Raw genomic sequence first — 14,600 nt, 5'->3', positions numbered from 1 at the left:
ATGGACTTTGTGGAGCAAACTTCCTAGGTCTGAGGGTAAAACTGTCATCTGGGTGGTAGTCGTCAGGTTCAGCAAAATGTCTCACTTTATTCCGTTGGACGGACTCCCCTCAGCCCAGGAACTGGCAGATCTCTTCAACCAACACATTTTTCGGTTGCATGGGATACCAGAAAATGTGGTGTCAGATAGGGGAGTCCAGTTCGTGTCCAAATTCTGGAGAGCTTTTTGTCATCATCTGGGAATGAACCTGTCATTTTCATCCGGCTATCACCCACAGACCAATGGGCAAACCGAAAGGGTCAATCAGTCACTAGAACAGTTCCTTAGGTGCTATGTAGCTGATGCTCCGTTGGAGTGGGCGAAATTTGTTATGTGCGGAATTTGCTCATAACAATCTAAAAAGTACCTCATCAGGCTTCTCGCCCTTCCAGGTGGTCTCGGGGAGATCTCCTAAATTCTCCCCGTTACCAGTGGTGTCCTCTCCTCTTCCTGCGATGGAAGATTGGAAGGAATCTTTTAAGGAGATCTGGACTATGGTTAAAAGAAACCTAGAAAAGGCCTTTGGTTAAAAGAAACCTAGAAATCTATAAAAGGCCTTTCTAACCCAGAAGAGGCAGGCAGATAAGAAGCGATCTGTAGAGTGGGAATTTGTACCTGGGGACATGGTGTGGGTTTCAACCCGGCATCTGGCGTTGAAACAACCCTCGGCTAAATTGGGCCCCAGATTTGTAGGCCCATACCCCATCTCCAAAAAGATCAATGATGTGACGTATGTGATTGCACTGCCATCTAGTATGAGAGGTGAAAAGTCTTTTCATGTGTCTTTATTGAAGCCGGCTGCGCATGTGGAGTTTCATAAATTGCATCCGGAGAAGCCATGCAGGACGTGTCCGGAGTCCACGCCTCAAGGGGGTACTGTAAAAAATAACAAGGAGGCAGCAGCGGCGAACCACGGTGCCACCGCAGCTGCCTCTACCTCCCTACAGAGCGGTTCTCCCCTGCCTCGGGCGTCTAGCACGCCGAGGACGGGTCTATCATCCGAACATAGGGTCGCATTGACGTGTGCGCGCGCGCACCGTCACGACCTTTATGCAGCTAGGAGGGGCGTCAGCTGGCCTACGGGTCGGCTTACGTCACGTCATGCGCCCGCCGCTGTTGATTGGCTGGGCGTAGGGGGGCATGCCTCAGGGTCTCCTCGGGCTCTTAAGCCCAGAGGAATCACTCACAACTTGTCTGCTGTTGCGAATACTTCATGTTAGCGCTCAGACCCAGTTAGGTTCCGGCTGTGATAGATGTATATGCAGTGTTTGCGATATACATCTATCTCTAGTTAGCATTGTTACTTCATACTGTATTTATCTGTGTATGACTCTGGCTCGTTTCTGACTTCCCTTCTGCTTTACGATTCTGTACTTTAGCCCATCTGATCTTGTTGCCGACTCTGCCTGTTAAACCTTCCTCCTCCTGCCTTCTGATTTTGTACTGTACCTGCCCGTCTGTTGCCAACTCTGTTTGGTCTGACCACGCTACTCTCACCTGAGAGCCCTGGTCTCTGGTGAGGGTCTCTGTACTGATAGAACCCACCAGCTCCTCTGGTGAGGTGTTGCTAAACCTATCAGTATCTACTGTTGCCCCAAGCACTACTACTTGCATTACTTACACTTCTGTTTCCTATACTTGCATTATTGGTGATTCTGCAGATCACCACATAATCAGGTATAGTGTCTGGATTATTGGTGATACTGCAGTTCACTTAATAACCAGACTGTAATGATCGGTGTAACACAGAGAGGATCTGATTACCGGTGATCTGCAGTATCACCGAGAATACAGATATATACCCGATTATTGATGATCTGCAGTATCACCGATAATCAGATATATCTCTAACCTCTGGACACCTGGGTAATAAGAGTGTTTGGTGCAACAGAATACTTTGAGGACTGCACCTGAGGAGCAGGTGCCCAGCAGTAAGGAGTACTGCACAGTAACACGTTCCTTCCGCAAGCCTGAGACTCTCCCGAGGAAGGGGTCAGGCAAGGAGTAGGAAGGACAGAGTGTAAGTGACACCAAGGAAGGGTGTCACCCCCAGGTCTGTGAGCTATCTCTTGACTGAGGAGATAGCTCTCGAGGTCGGGCAAGCCGGGTCGGCAACAGACAGACAGATCAGGGACAGAGACAGGAGACAGATGCGGAATCCTAAGACAAGCAGAGTTCGGCAACAGAGTATCAGATACAGCGAAGTACCTAATCAGAGATCAGAAGAGTAGTCAGGAAAGCAGAAGGTCATAACAAATAATCAACAATGCCTAGTCTTGGGTATGAGCTCCTTGATCATCAACACCCTGGAACTGGTCTGAGTATAACTAGATGGAAAAGCTAATTCCTAGTCTGAGGTGTGAGGTCCCTGGTCATCAACACCTAGGAACTGGTCTAAATAATAACACAGATAATATACAGATTTCCCTAGACTGAGGTGTGAGGTCCTTGATTATCAACACCCAGGAACAGGTCTAGATAATAACACAGATAATATCACAGATACTGACAAGGTCTGAGTGCTACCACGTAGTGATCGCAACGCCAGACACCAGAGAAATGACCAGCACCCAGTATATATACACCAGCGCTCTCCAGCGCCTCCCCTAAGTGCTGGACCAATGAAACCTGATAGAATTGTCAGCTGATCGGCTAGATCAGCTGACACCCTTCTGACTGCTATAAAGGCTCTGCCTCTCAGCGCGCGCGCGTCCTTCTGAACCTGTGTGGACTATCAGTCCCAGCCACACCAGACATGTGTTGTAATGCATCTGTTGGTTTGAACGCGGGACCAGCCGCACCGCTGTCAGAGCATGCGGCGGTTTCCCCGCGTTCAGCCATACTGCTAGTGGTAAGCCCATGCGTGCAAACCGCCGCATCGGACGCGGAATCCGCTGCCTTGTTCACTGGGCATGCGGCAGTTTCTCCGCGCTCCGTCAGGCTAGTGGATGCAGGCCCATGCGCGCAAGCTGCCATGTTGTACGCGGAATCAGCCGCCTTACTCTGAATACTTGCGGCGGCTTTTCCGCGTTTTCTCACACAGACATCTGTTATGCTGACACCAATCGTTACAGAACAGCAGACCAAAATGTCTATGGAGACACTGTGCAGTCAGGTTGAACTTTTGACCACGGCTGTTAACGACCTAACCAACACGGTCAACGCCCAACAGACACAGATCAACCAATTGTCTGAGGTGGTGCGCATCCTTCAAGCACCTAATGCACCAGTGCCATCCCCTGTTGTTATGGAGCCCAGGATACCTCTCCCTGAAAAATTTTAAGGGCACAGGTCTGATTTTCAGAATTTCAGAAATCGCTGCCTATCGTATTTTGAGCTACGACCTAAGTCAGAGAGTTACTTTTATTAAAGCTTTATTATCTGGGGATTCACAGACGTGGGCTTACAGTCTCCCTAGTGGTGATGAGGCATTGGCATCAGTTCAGGATTTTTTTAAAGCCATGCCGATTATATACGACGATCCAGATATAGCAGTTACTGCTGAGAGGAAACTCAAAACCCTCAGGCAGGGGCATAACACTGTTGAGACGTACGCTGCAGAATTTAGAAGGTGGGCTGTGTCGGCTAGATGGGGACAGTTTGCCTTATTGGATTGTTTTTTAACGGGATTATCTGACGCTGTTGCTGATCTTATGTTAAGTCATCCAGAACCTAAGACTGTTGACGATGCGATCTCATTAGCAGTTAAAATAGATCGCCGGGTTCGTTATCAAAGGCAAACTCGAGGTAGATTCTCAGGGAGATCTGTCCCTAACACCTCTTCTTCTCCACCTCCTTCTCTTCCTCAGGATGAGCCGATGCAGATCGGACATTCCAAATTGTCAGAGGTAGAGAAAAATCGGAGACGAACAGAGAGGCTCTGCTTATATTGTGCGGAGAAGGGTCATCTGGTACAGAATTGCCCCAAGAAGGTGGAAAACTCTGCCACCTAGGTGTAGCTAGAGGTACTACCCTAGGCGAGCCTGTGCTACCTCTAAATTAGAATCGTTTACTTCTCCCGTGTTCTATTACCTGGGAAGATCGAGTTTTGTCTACCAAGGCATTTATAGACTCGGGCTCAGCAGCTAATTTTATAGATTATAATTTCGCTATGAGGTTAAGACTTCCACTTGTTTCTCTGAACAGACAGATTTTTGTTACTGCAGTGGACGACTCTCCACTTCAGGGGAAACAACCTCTGTCCCAAACTCCTGTATTGTTATGTCAAGTGGGGGTACTTCATAAGGAGCAAATACAATTTTTTGTGCTCAAGATGGCCACTTCCACAGTGATCCTTGGTATGCCATGGCTGCAAAAGCACTCCCTTCAGATTGACTGGAGTTCCGGGTAGTTATTAAACTGGTCCTCCTTTTGTCATCATCATTGCATGGAGAAAGTTGCTGTTTGCAGCACCAAGGTTCAAATGGAAGGATTGCCTGCACCATATACTGAATTCACTGATGTCTTTTGTCCTAAAGCGGCAGACAAACTTCCTCCGCATAGAAGTTTTGACTGTCCCATTGAGTTAAGACCAGGTTGTATACCCCCTAGAGAGCGTTTATATAACCTTTCTGGTTCTGAAAAACTTGCTATGCAGGATTACATTAAGGAAAACTTGGCCAAGAGGTTCATCTGTCCTTCGAAGTCTCCGGCTAGAGCAGGATTCTTTTTTGTACAAAAAAAGGACGGTGGGCTTCGGCCATGTATTGATTACAGAGAATTAAACAAGATTACCATAAAAAATCATTATCCACTCCCTTTAAGTGATGACTTGTTTTCTCAGGTTACTGATGCATGTATCTTCTCTAAACTCGACCTAAGAGGGGAATACAACCTGGTACGCATAAGGGAGGGTGAGGAATGGAAGCCGGCATACAACACACCCGACGGGCACTACGAGTATCTAGTCATGCCCTTCGGGTTGTGTAACGCTCCCGCCGTCTTCCAGGAGTTGATCGATGAGGTCTTCAGAGAAGTCCTAGGGCGGTTCGTCCTTGTATACCTGGACGACATACTTATTTGCTCACTCAATTTGGCTAAACACAATGAGCATGTAAAGTTTGTTTTAAGGAAACTTAGGCAGAATTCTTTATATGCAAAACTAGAGAAATGCCTCTTTGAAGTGTCTGAGGTTCCCTTTTTGGGATATATCATTTCTACCGCCGGACTCTCCATGGACCCCAAAAAAGTATCTGCTGTGCTGGAGTGGCCACAGCCTTCAGGGCTGAAGGCACTCCAGAGGTTTCTTGGCTTTGGCAATTATTATAGAAAATTTATCAAGAGATTTTCTTCTGTGGTGTCACCTCTCATGGAACTTACCAAGAAGGGGGCAGACACTTATAATTGGTCAGCCGAAGCGCATTCTGCCTTTTCATCATTGAAAAAGTTGTTTTGCTCCGCCCCCATTTTGCGGCATGTTGATGTCACTTATCCCTTTATAGTGGAGGTGGATGCATCAGAGATTGGGGTTGGGGCTTTACTGTCTCAACACTCCGGTCTTCAGGGCAGATTGCATCCGTGTGCATTTTACTCTCTGAAGTTTTCTCCCGCCGAGAGAAATTATGATATTGGAAACCGAGAGTTGTTGGCCATCAAACTTGCGTTTGAGGAATGGCGTCATTGGCTCAAAGGTGCAGAACATACTATTACGGTCTATACTGACCACAAGAATTTGGAATATATTGAGGGGGCCAAGAGACTTAGCCCCCGACAGGCTCGCTGGTCCTTTTTCTTCTCGAGATTCAGATTCATTATTACCTACAAGCCAGGAAGTAAAAACATCAAGCAGATGCCCTGTCTAGATGTTTTGAGCCAGAGACAGTACAGCCACCAACCCCTGAGAACATCCTGCTCGAGAAAAGTTGTTTTAGCAGCCACCGAGACATGGGAGGATTGGTTGTCTACATTGGGTCCCTACCAACAGGACATTTCTGAGGGGAAACCGGATGGGGTTCTGTTTGTGCCACTTCATTATCACTTGCAACTTTTACAATTGTTTCATGCACATAAGAATGCAGGGCACCCTGGGGTGGCTAGAACGCAGGATTTGCTTGCTAGATGCGTTTGGTGGCCGTCCCTGGTCTCAGATTGTAAGGAGTTCATCAGAGATTGCTCCATCTGTGCCAGAAATAAACCATCCAGACAGGCTCCGGTGGGCACGCTCCAGTCATTGCCAGTGCCTGAGCAACCATAGACCCATCTGTCCATGGACTTTGTGGAGCAAACTTCCTAGGTCTGAGGGTAAAACTGTCATCTGGGTGGTAGTCGTCAGGTTCAGCAAAATGTCTCACTTTATTCCGTTGGACGGACTCCCCTCAGCCCAGGAACTGGCAGATCTCTTCAACCAACACATTTTTCGGTTGCATGGGATACCAGAAAATGTGGTGTCAGATAGGGGAGTCCAGTTCGTGTCCAAATTCTGGAGAGCTTTTTGTCATCATCTGGGAATGAACCTGTCATTTTCATCCGGCTATCACCCACAGACCAATGGGCAAACCGAAAGGGTCAATCAGTCACTAGAACAGTTCCTTAGGTGCTATGTAGCTGATGCTCCGTTGGAGTGGGCGAAATTTGTTATGTGCGGAATTTGCTCATAACAATCTAAAAAGTACCTCATCAGGCTTCTCGCCCTTCCAGGTGGTCTCGGGGAGATCTCCTAAATTCTCCCCGTTACCAGTGGTGTCCTCTCCTCTTCCTGCGATGGAAGATTGGAAGGAATCTTTTAAGGAGATCTGGACTATGGTTAAAAGAAACCTAGAAAAGGCCTTTGGTTAAAAGAAACCTAGAAATCTATAAAAGGCCTTTCTAACCCAGAAGAGGCAGGCAGATAAGAAGCGATCTGTAGAGTGGGAATTTGTACCTGGGGACATGGTGTGGGTTTCAACCCGGCATCTGGCGTTGAAACAACCCTCGGCTAAATTGGGCCCCAGATTTGTAGGCCCATACCCCATCTCCAAAAAGATCAATGATGTGACGTATGTGATTGCACTGCCATCTAGTATGAGAGGTGAAAAGTCTTTTCATGTGTCTTTATTGAAGCCGGCTGCGCATGTGGAGTTTCATAAATTGCATCCGGAGAAGCCATGCAGGACGTGTCCGGAGTCCACGCCTCAAGGGGGGTACTGTAAAAAATAACAAGGAGGCAGCAGCGGCGAACCACGCTGCCACCGCAGCTGCCTCTACCTCCCTACAGAGCGGTTCTCCCCTGCCTCGGGCGTCTAGCACGCCGAGGACGGGTCTATCATCCGAACATAGGGTCGCATTGACGTGTGCGCGCGCGCACCGTCACGACCTTTATGCAGCTAGGAGGGGCGTCAGCTGGCCTACGGGTCGGCTTACGTCACGTCATGCGCCCGCCGCTGTTGATTGGCTGGGCGTAGGGGGGCATGCCTCAGGGTCTCCTCGGGCTCTTAAGCCCGGAGGAATCACTCACAACTTGTCTGCTGTTGCGAATACTTCATGTTAGCGCTCAGACCCAGTTAGGTTCCGGCTGTGATAGATGTATATGCAGTGTTTGCGATATACATCTATCTCTAGTTAGCATTGTTACTTCATACTGTATTTATCTGTGTATGACTCTGGCTCGTTTCTGACTTCCCTTCTGCTTTACGATTCTGTACTTTAGCCCATCTGATCTTGTTGCCGACTCTGCCTGTTAAACCTTCCTCCTCCTGCCTTCTGATTTTGTACTGTACCTGCCCGTCTGTTGCCAACTCTGTTTGGTCTGACCACGCTACTCTCACCTGAGAGCCCTGGTCTCTGGTGAGGGTCTCTGTACTGATAGAACCCACCAGCTCCTCTGGTGAGGTGTTGCTAAACCTATCAGTATCTACTGTTGCCCCAAGCACTACTACTTGCATTACTTACACTTCTGTTTCCTATACTTGCATTATTGGTGATTCTGCAGATCACCACATAATCAGGTATAGTGTCTGGATTATTGGTGATACTGCAGTTCACTTAATAACCAGACTGTAATGATCGGTGTAACACAGAGAGGATCTGATTACCGGTGATCTGCAGTATCACCGAGAATACAGATATATACCCGATTATTGATGATCTGCAGTATCACCGATAATCAGATATATCTCTAACCTCTGGACACCTGTGTAATAATAGTGTTTGGTGCAACAGAATACTTTGAGGACTGCACCTGAGGAGCAGGCGCCCAGCAGTAAGGAGTACTGCACAGTAACACGTTCCTTCCGCAAGCCTGAGACTCTCCCGAGGAAGGGGTCAGGCAAGGAGTAGGAAGGACAGAGTGTAAGTGACACCAAGGAAGGGTGTCACCCCCAGGTCTGTGAGCTATCTCTTGACTGAGGAGATAGCTCTCGAGGTCGGGCAAGCCGGGTCGGCAACAGACAGACAGATCAGGGACAGAGATAGGAGACAGATGCGGAATCCTAAGACAAGCAGAGTTCGGCAACAGAGAATCAGATACAGCGAAGTACCTAATCAGAGATCAGAAGAGTAGTCAGGAAAGCAGAAGGTCATAACAAATAATCAACAATGCCTAGTCTTGGGTATGAGCTCCTTGATCATCAACACCCTGGAACTGGTCTGAGTATAACTAGATGGAAAAGCTAATTCCTAGTCTGAGGTGTGAGGTCCCTGGTCATCAACACCTAGGAACTGGTCTAAATAATAACACAGATAATATACAGATTTCCCTAGACTGAGGTGTGAGGTCCTTGATTATCAACACCCAGGAACTGGTCTAGATAATAACACAGATAATATCACAGATACTGACAAGGTCTGAGTGCTACCACGTAGTGATCGCAACGCCAGACACCAGAGAAATGACCAGCACCCAGTATATATACACCAGCGCTCTCCAGCGCCTCCCCTAAGTGCTGGACCAATGAAACCTGATAGAATTGTCAGCTGATCGGCTAGATCAGCTGACACCCTTCTGACTGCTATAAAGGCTCTGCCTCTCAGCGCGCGCGCGTCCTTCTGAACCTGTGTGGACTATCAGTCCCAGCCACACCAGACATGTGTTGTAATGCATCTGTTGGTTTGAACGCGGGACCAGCCGCACCGCTGTCAGAGCATGCGGCGGTTTCCCCGCGTTCAGCCATACTGCTAGTGGTAAGCCCATGCGTGCAAACCGCCGCATCGGACGCGGAATCCGCTGCCTTGTTCACTGGGCATGCGGCAGTTTCTCCGCGCTCCGTCAGGCTAGTGGATGCAGGCCCATGCGCGCAAGCTGCCATGTTGTACGCGGAATCAGCCGCCTTACTCTGAATACTTGCGGCGGCTTTTCCGCGTTTTCTCACACAGACATCTGTTATGCTGACACCAATCGTTACAGAACAGCAGACCAAAATGTCTATGGAGACACTGTGCAGTCAGGTTGAACTTTTGACCACGGCTGTTAACGACCTAACCAACACGGTCAACGCCCAACAGACACAGATCAACCAATTGTCTGAGGTGGTGCGCATCCTTCAAGCACCTAATGCACCAGTGCCATCCCCTGTTGTTATGGAGCCCAGGATACCTCTCCCTGAAAAATTTTAAGGGCACAGGTCTGATTTTCAGAATTTCAGAAATCGCTGCCTATCGTATTTTGAGCTACGACCTAAGTCAGAGAGTTACTTTTATTAAAGCTTTATTATCTGGGGATTCACAGACGTGGGCTTACAGTCTCCCTAGTGGTGATGAGGCATTGGCATCAGTTCAGGATTTTTTTAAAGCCATGCCGATTATATACGACGATCCAGATATAGCAGTTACTGCTGAGAGGAAACTCAAAACCCTCAGGCAGGGGCATAACACTGTTGAGACGTACGCTGCAGAATTTAGAAGGTGGGCTGTGTCGGCTAGATGGGGACAGTTTGCCTTATTGGATTGTTTTTTAACGGGATTATCTGACGCTGTTGCTGATCTTATGTTAAGTCATCCAGAACCTGAGACTGTTGACGATGCGATCTCATTAGCAGTTAAAATAGATCGCCGGGTTCGTTATCAAAGGCAAACTCGAGGTAGATTCTCAGGGAGATCTGTCCCTAACACCTCTTCTTCTCCACCTCCTTCTCTTCCTCAGGATGAGCCGATGCAGACCGGACATTCCAAATTGTCAGAGGTAGAGAAAAATCGGAGACGAACAGAGAGGCTCTGCTTATATTGTGCGGAGAAGGGTCATCTGGTACAGAATTGCCCCAAGAAGGTGGAAAACTCTGCCACCTAGGTGTAGCTAGAGGTACTACCCTAGGCGAGCCTGTGCTACCTCTAAATTAGAATCGTTTACTTCTCCCGTGTTCTATTACCTGGGAAGATCGAGTTTTGTCTACCAAGGCATTTATAGACTCGGGCTCAGCAGCTAATTTTATAGATTATAATTTCGCTATGAGGTTAAGACTTCCACTTGTTTCTCTGAACAGACAGATTTTTGTTACTGCAGTGGACGACTCTCCACTTCAGGGGAAACAACCTCTGTCCCAAACTCCTGTATTGTTATGTCAAGTGGGGGTACTTCATAAGGAGCAAATACAATTTTTTGTGCTCAAGATGGCCACTTCCACAGTGATCCTTGGTATGCCATGGCTGCAAAAGCACTCCCTTCAGATTGACTGGAGTTCCGGGTAGTTATTAAACTGGTCCTCCTTTTGTCATCATCATTGCATGGAGAAAGTTGCTGTTTGCAGCACCAAGGTTCAAATGGAAGGATTGCCTGCACCATATACTGAATTCGCTGATGTCTTTTGTCCTAAAGCGGCAGACAAACTTCCTCCGCATAGAAGTTTTGACTGTCCCATTGAGTTAAGACCAGGTTGTATGCCCCCTAGAGAGCGTTTATATAACCTTTCTGGTTCTGAAAAACTTGCTATGCAGGATTACATTAAGGAAAACTTGGCCAAGAGGTTCATCTGTCCTTCGAAGTCTCCGGCTAGAGCAGGATTCTTTTTTGTACAAAAAAAGGACGGTGGGCTTCGGCCATGTATTGATTACAGAGAATTAAACAAGATTACCATAAAAAATCATTATCCACTCCCTTTAAGTGATGACTTGTTTTCTCAGGTTACTGATGCATGTATCTTCTCTAAACTCGACCTAAGAGGGGAATACAACCTGGTACGCATAAGGGAGGGTGAGGAATGGAAGCCGGCATACAACACACCCGACGGGCACTACGAGTATCTAGTCATGCCCTTCGGGTTGTGTAACGCTCCCGCCGTCTTCCAGGAGTTGATCGATGAGGTCTTCAGAGAAGTCCTAGGGCGGTTCGTCCTTGTATACCTGGACGACATACTTATTTGCTCACTCAATTTGGCTAAACACAATGAGCATGTAAAGTTTGTTTTAAGGAAACTTAGGCAGAATTCTTTATATGCAAAACTAGAGAAATGCCTCTTTGAAGTGTCTGAGGTTCCCTTTTTGGGATATATCATTTCTACCGCCGGACTCTCCATGGACCCCAAAAAAGTATCTGCTGTGCTGCAGTGGCCACAGCCTTCAGGGCTGAAGTCACTCCAGAGGTTTCTTGGCTTTGGCAATTATTATAGAAAATTTATCAAGAGATTTTCTTCTGTGGTGTCACCTCTCATGGAACTTACCAAGAAGGGGGCAGACACTTATAATTGGTCAGCCGAAGCGCATTCTGCCTTTTCATCATTGAAAAAGTTGTTTTGCTCCGCCCCCATTTTGCGGCATGTTGATGTCACTTATCCCTTTATAGTGGAGGTGGATGCATCAGAGATTGGGGTTGGGGCTTTACTGTCTCAACACTCCGGTCTTCAGGGCAGATTGCATCCGTGTGCATTTTACTCTCTGAAGTTTTCTCCCGCCGAGAGAAATTATGATATTGGAAACCGAGAGTTGTTGGCCATCAAACTTGCGTTTGAGGAATGGCGTCATTGGCTCAAAGGTGCAGAACATACTATTACGGTCTATACTGACCACAAGAATTTGGAATATATTGAGGGGGCCAAGAGACTTAGCCCCCGACAGGCTCGCTGGTCCTTTTTCTTCTCGAGATTCAGATTCATTATTACCTACAAGCCAGGAAGTAAAAACATCAAGCAGATGCCCTGTCTAGATGTTTTGAGCCAGAGACAGTACAGCCACCAACCCCTGAGAACATCCTGCTCGAGAAAAGTTGTTTTAGCAGCCACCGAGACATGGGAGGATTGGTTGTCTACATTGGGTCCCTACCAACAGGACATTTCTGAGGGGAAACCGGATGGGGTTCTGTTTGTGCCACTTCATTATCACTTGCAACTTTTACAATTGTTTCATGCACATAAGAATGCAGGGCACCCTGGGGTGGCTAGAACGCAGGATTTGCTTGCTAGATGCGTTTGGTGGCCGTCCCTGGTCTCAGATTGTAAGGAGTTCATCAGAGATTGCTCCGTCTGTGCCAGAAATAAACCATCCAGACAGGCTCCGGTGGGCACGCTCCAGTCATTGCCAGTGCCTGAGCAACCATAGACCCATCTGTCCATGGACTTTGTGGAGCGAACTTCCTAGGTCTGAGGGTAAAACTGTCATCTGGGTGGTAGTCGTCAGGTTCAGCAAAATGTCTCACTTTATTCCGTTGGACGGACTCCCCTCAGCCCAGGAACTGGCAGATCTCTTCAACCAACACATTTTTCGGTTGCATGGGATACCAGAAAATGTGGTGTCAGATAGGGGAGTCCAGTTCGTGTCCAAATTCTGGAGAGCTTTTTGTCATCATCTGGGAATGAACCTGTCATTTTCATCCGGCTATCACCCACAGACCAATGGGCAAACCGAAAGGGTCAATCAGTCACTAGAACAGTTCCTTAGGTGCTATGTAGCTGATGCTCCGTTGGAGTGGGCGAAATTTGTTATGTGCGGAATTTGCACATAACAATCTAAAAAGTACCTCATCAGGCTTCTCGCCCTTCCAGGTGGTCTCGGGGAGATCTCCTAAATTCTCCCCGTTACCAGTGGTGTCCTCTCCTCTTCCTGCGATGGAAGATTGGAAGGAATCTTTTAAGGAGATCTGGACTATGGTTAAAAGAAACCTAGAAAAGGCCTTTGGTTAAAAGAAACCTAGAAATCTATAAAAGGCCTTTCTAACCCAGAAGAGGCAGGCAGATAAGAAGCGATCTGTAGAGTGGGAATTTGTACCTGGGGACATGGTGTGGGTTTCAACCCGGCATCTGGCGTTGAAACAACCCTCGGCTAAATTGGGCCCCAGATTTGTAGGCCCATACCCCATCTCCAAAAAGATCAATGATGTGACGTATGTGATTGCACTGCCATCTAGTATGAGAGGTGAAAAGTCTTTTCATGTGTCTTTATTGAAGCCGGCTGCGCATGTGGAGTTTCATAAATTGCATCCGGAGAAGCCATGCAGGACGTGTCCGGAGTCCACGCCTCAAGGGGGGTACTGTAAAAAATAACAAGGAGGCAGCAGCGGCGAACCACGCTGCCACCGCAGCTGCCTCTACCTCCCTACAGAGCGGTTCTCCCCTGCCTCGGGCGTCTAGCACGCCGAGGACGGGTCTATCATCCGAACATAGGGTCACATTGACGTGTGCGCGCGCGCACCGTCACGACCTTTATGCAGCTAGGAGGGGCGTCAGCTGGCCTACGGGTCGGCTTACGTCACGTCATGCGCCCGCCGCTGTTGATTGGCTGGGCGTAGGGGGGCATGCCTCAGGGTCTCCTCGGGCTCTTAAGCCCGGAGGAATCACTCACAACTTGTCTGCTGTTGCGAATACTTCATGTTAGCGCTCAGACCCAGTTAGGTTCCGGCTGTGATAGATGTATATGCAGTGTTTGCGATATACATCTATCTCTAGTTAGCATTGTTACTTCATACTGTATTTATCTGTGTATGACTCTGGCTCGTTTCTGACTTCCCTTCTGCTTTACGATTCTGTACTTTAGCCCATCTGATCTTGTTGCCGACTCTGCCTGTTAAACCTTCCTCCTCCTGCCTTCTGATTTTGTACTGTACCTGCCCGTCTGTTGCCAACTCTGTTTGGTCTGACCACGCTACTCTCACCTGAGAGCCCTGGTCTCTGGTGAGGGTCTCTGTACTGATAGAACCCACCAGCTCCTCTGGTGAGGTGTTGCTAAACCTATCAGTATCTACTGTTGCCCCAAGCACTACTACTTGCATTACTTACACTTCTGTTTCCTATACTTGCATTATTGGTGATTCTGCAGATCACCACATAATCAGGTATAGTGTCTGGATTATTGGTGATACTGCAGTTCACTTAATAACCAGACTGTAATGATCGGTGTAACACAGAGAGGATCTGATTACCGGTGATCTGCAGTATCACCGAGAATACAGATATATACCCGATTATTGATGATCTGCAGTATCACCGATAATCAGATATATCTCTAACCTCTGGACACCTGGGTAATAAGAGTGTTTGGTGCAACAGAATACTTTGAGGACTGCACCTGAGGAGCAGGTGCCCAGCAGTAAGGAGTACTGCACAGTAACACGTTCCTTCCGCAAGCCTGAGACTCTCCCGAGGAAGGGGTCAGGCAAGGAGTAGGAAGGACAGAGTGTAAGTGACACCAAGGAAGGGTGTCACCCCCAGGTCTGTGAGCTATCTCTT

Source organism: Hyperolius riggenbachi, chromosome 4 (genome assembly GCF_040937935.1).
Source record: "Hyperolius riggenbachi isolate aHypRig1 chromosome 4, aHypRig1.pri, whole genome shotgun sequence".
NCBI classification, from domain to species: Eukaryota; Metazoa; Chordata; class Amphibia; order Anura; family Hyperoliidae; genus Hyperolius; species Hyperolius riggenbachi.
The sequence above is the reverse complement of the archived record's forward strand: the minus strand, read 5'-3'. Positions refer to the sequence as shown.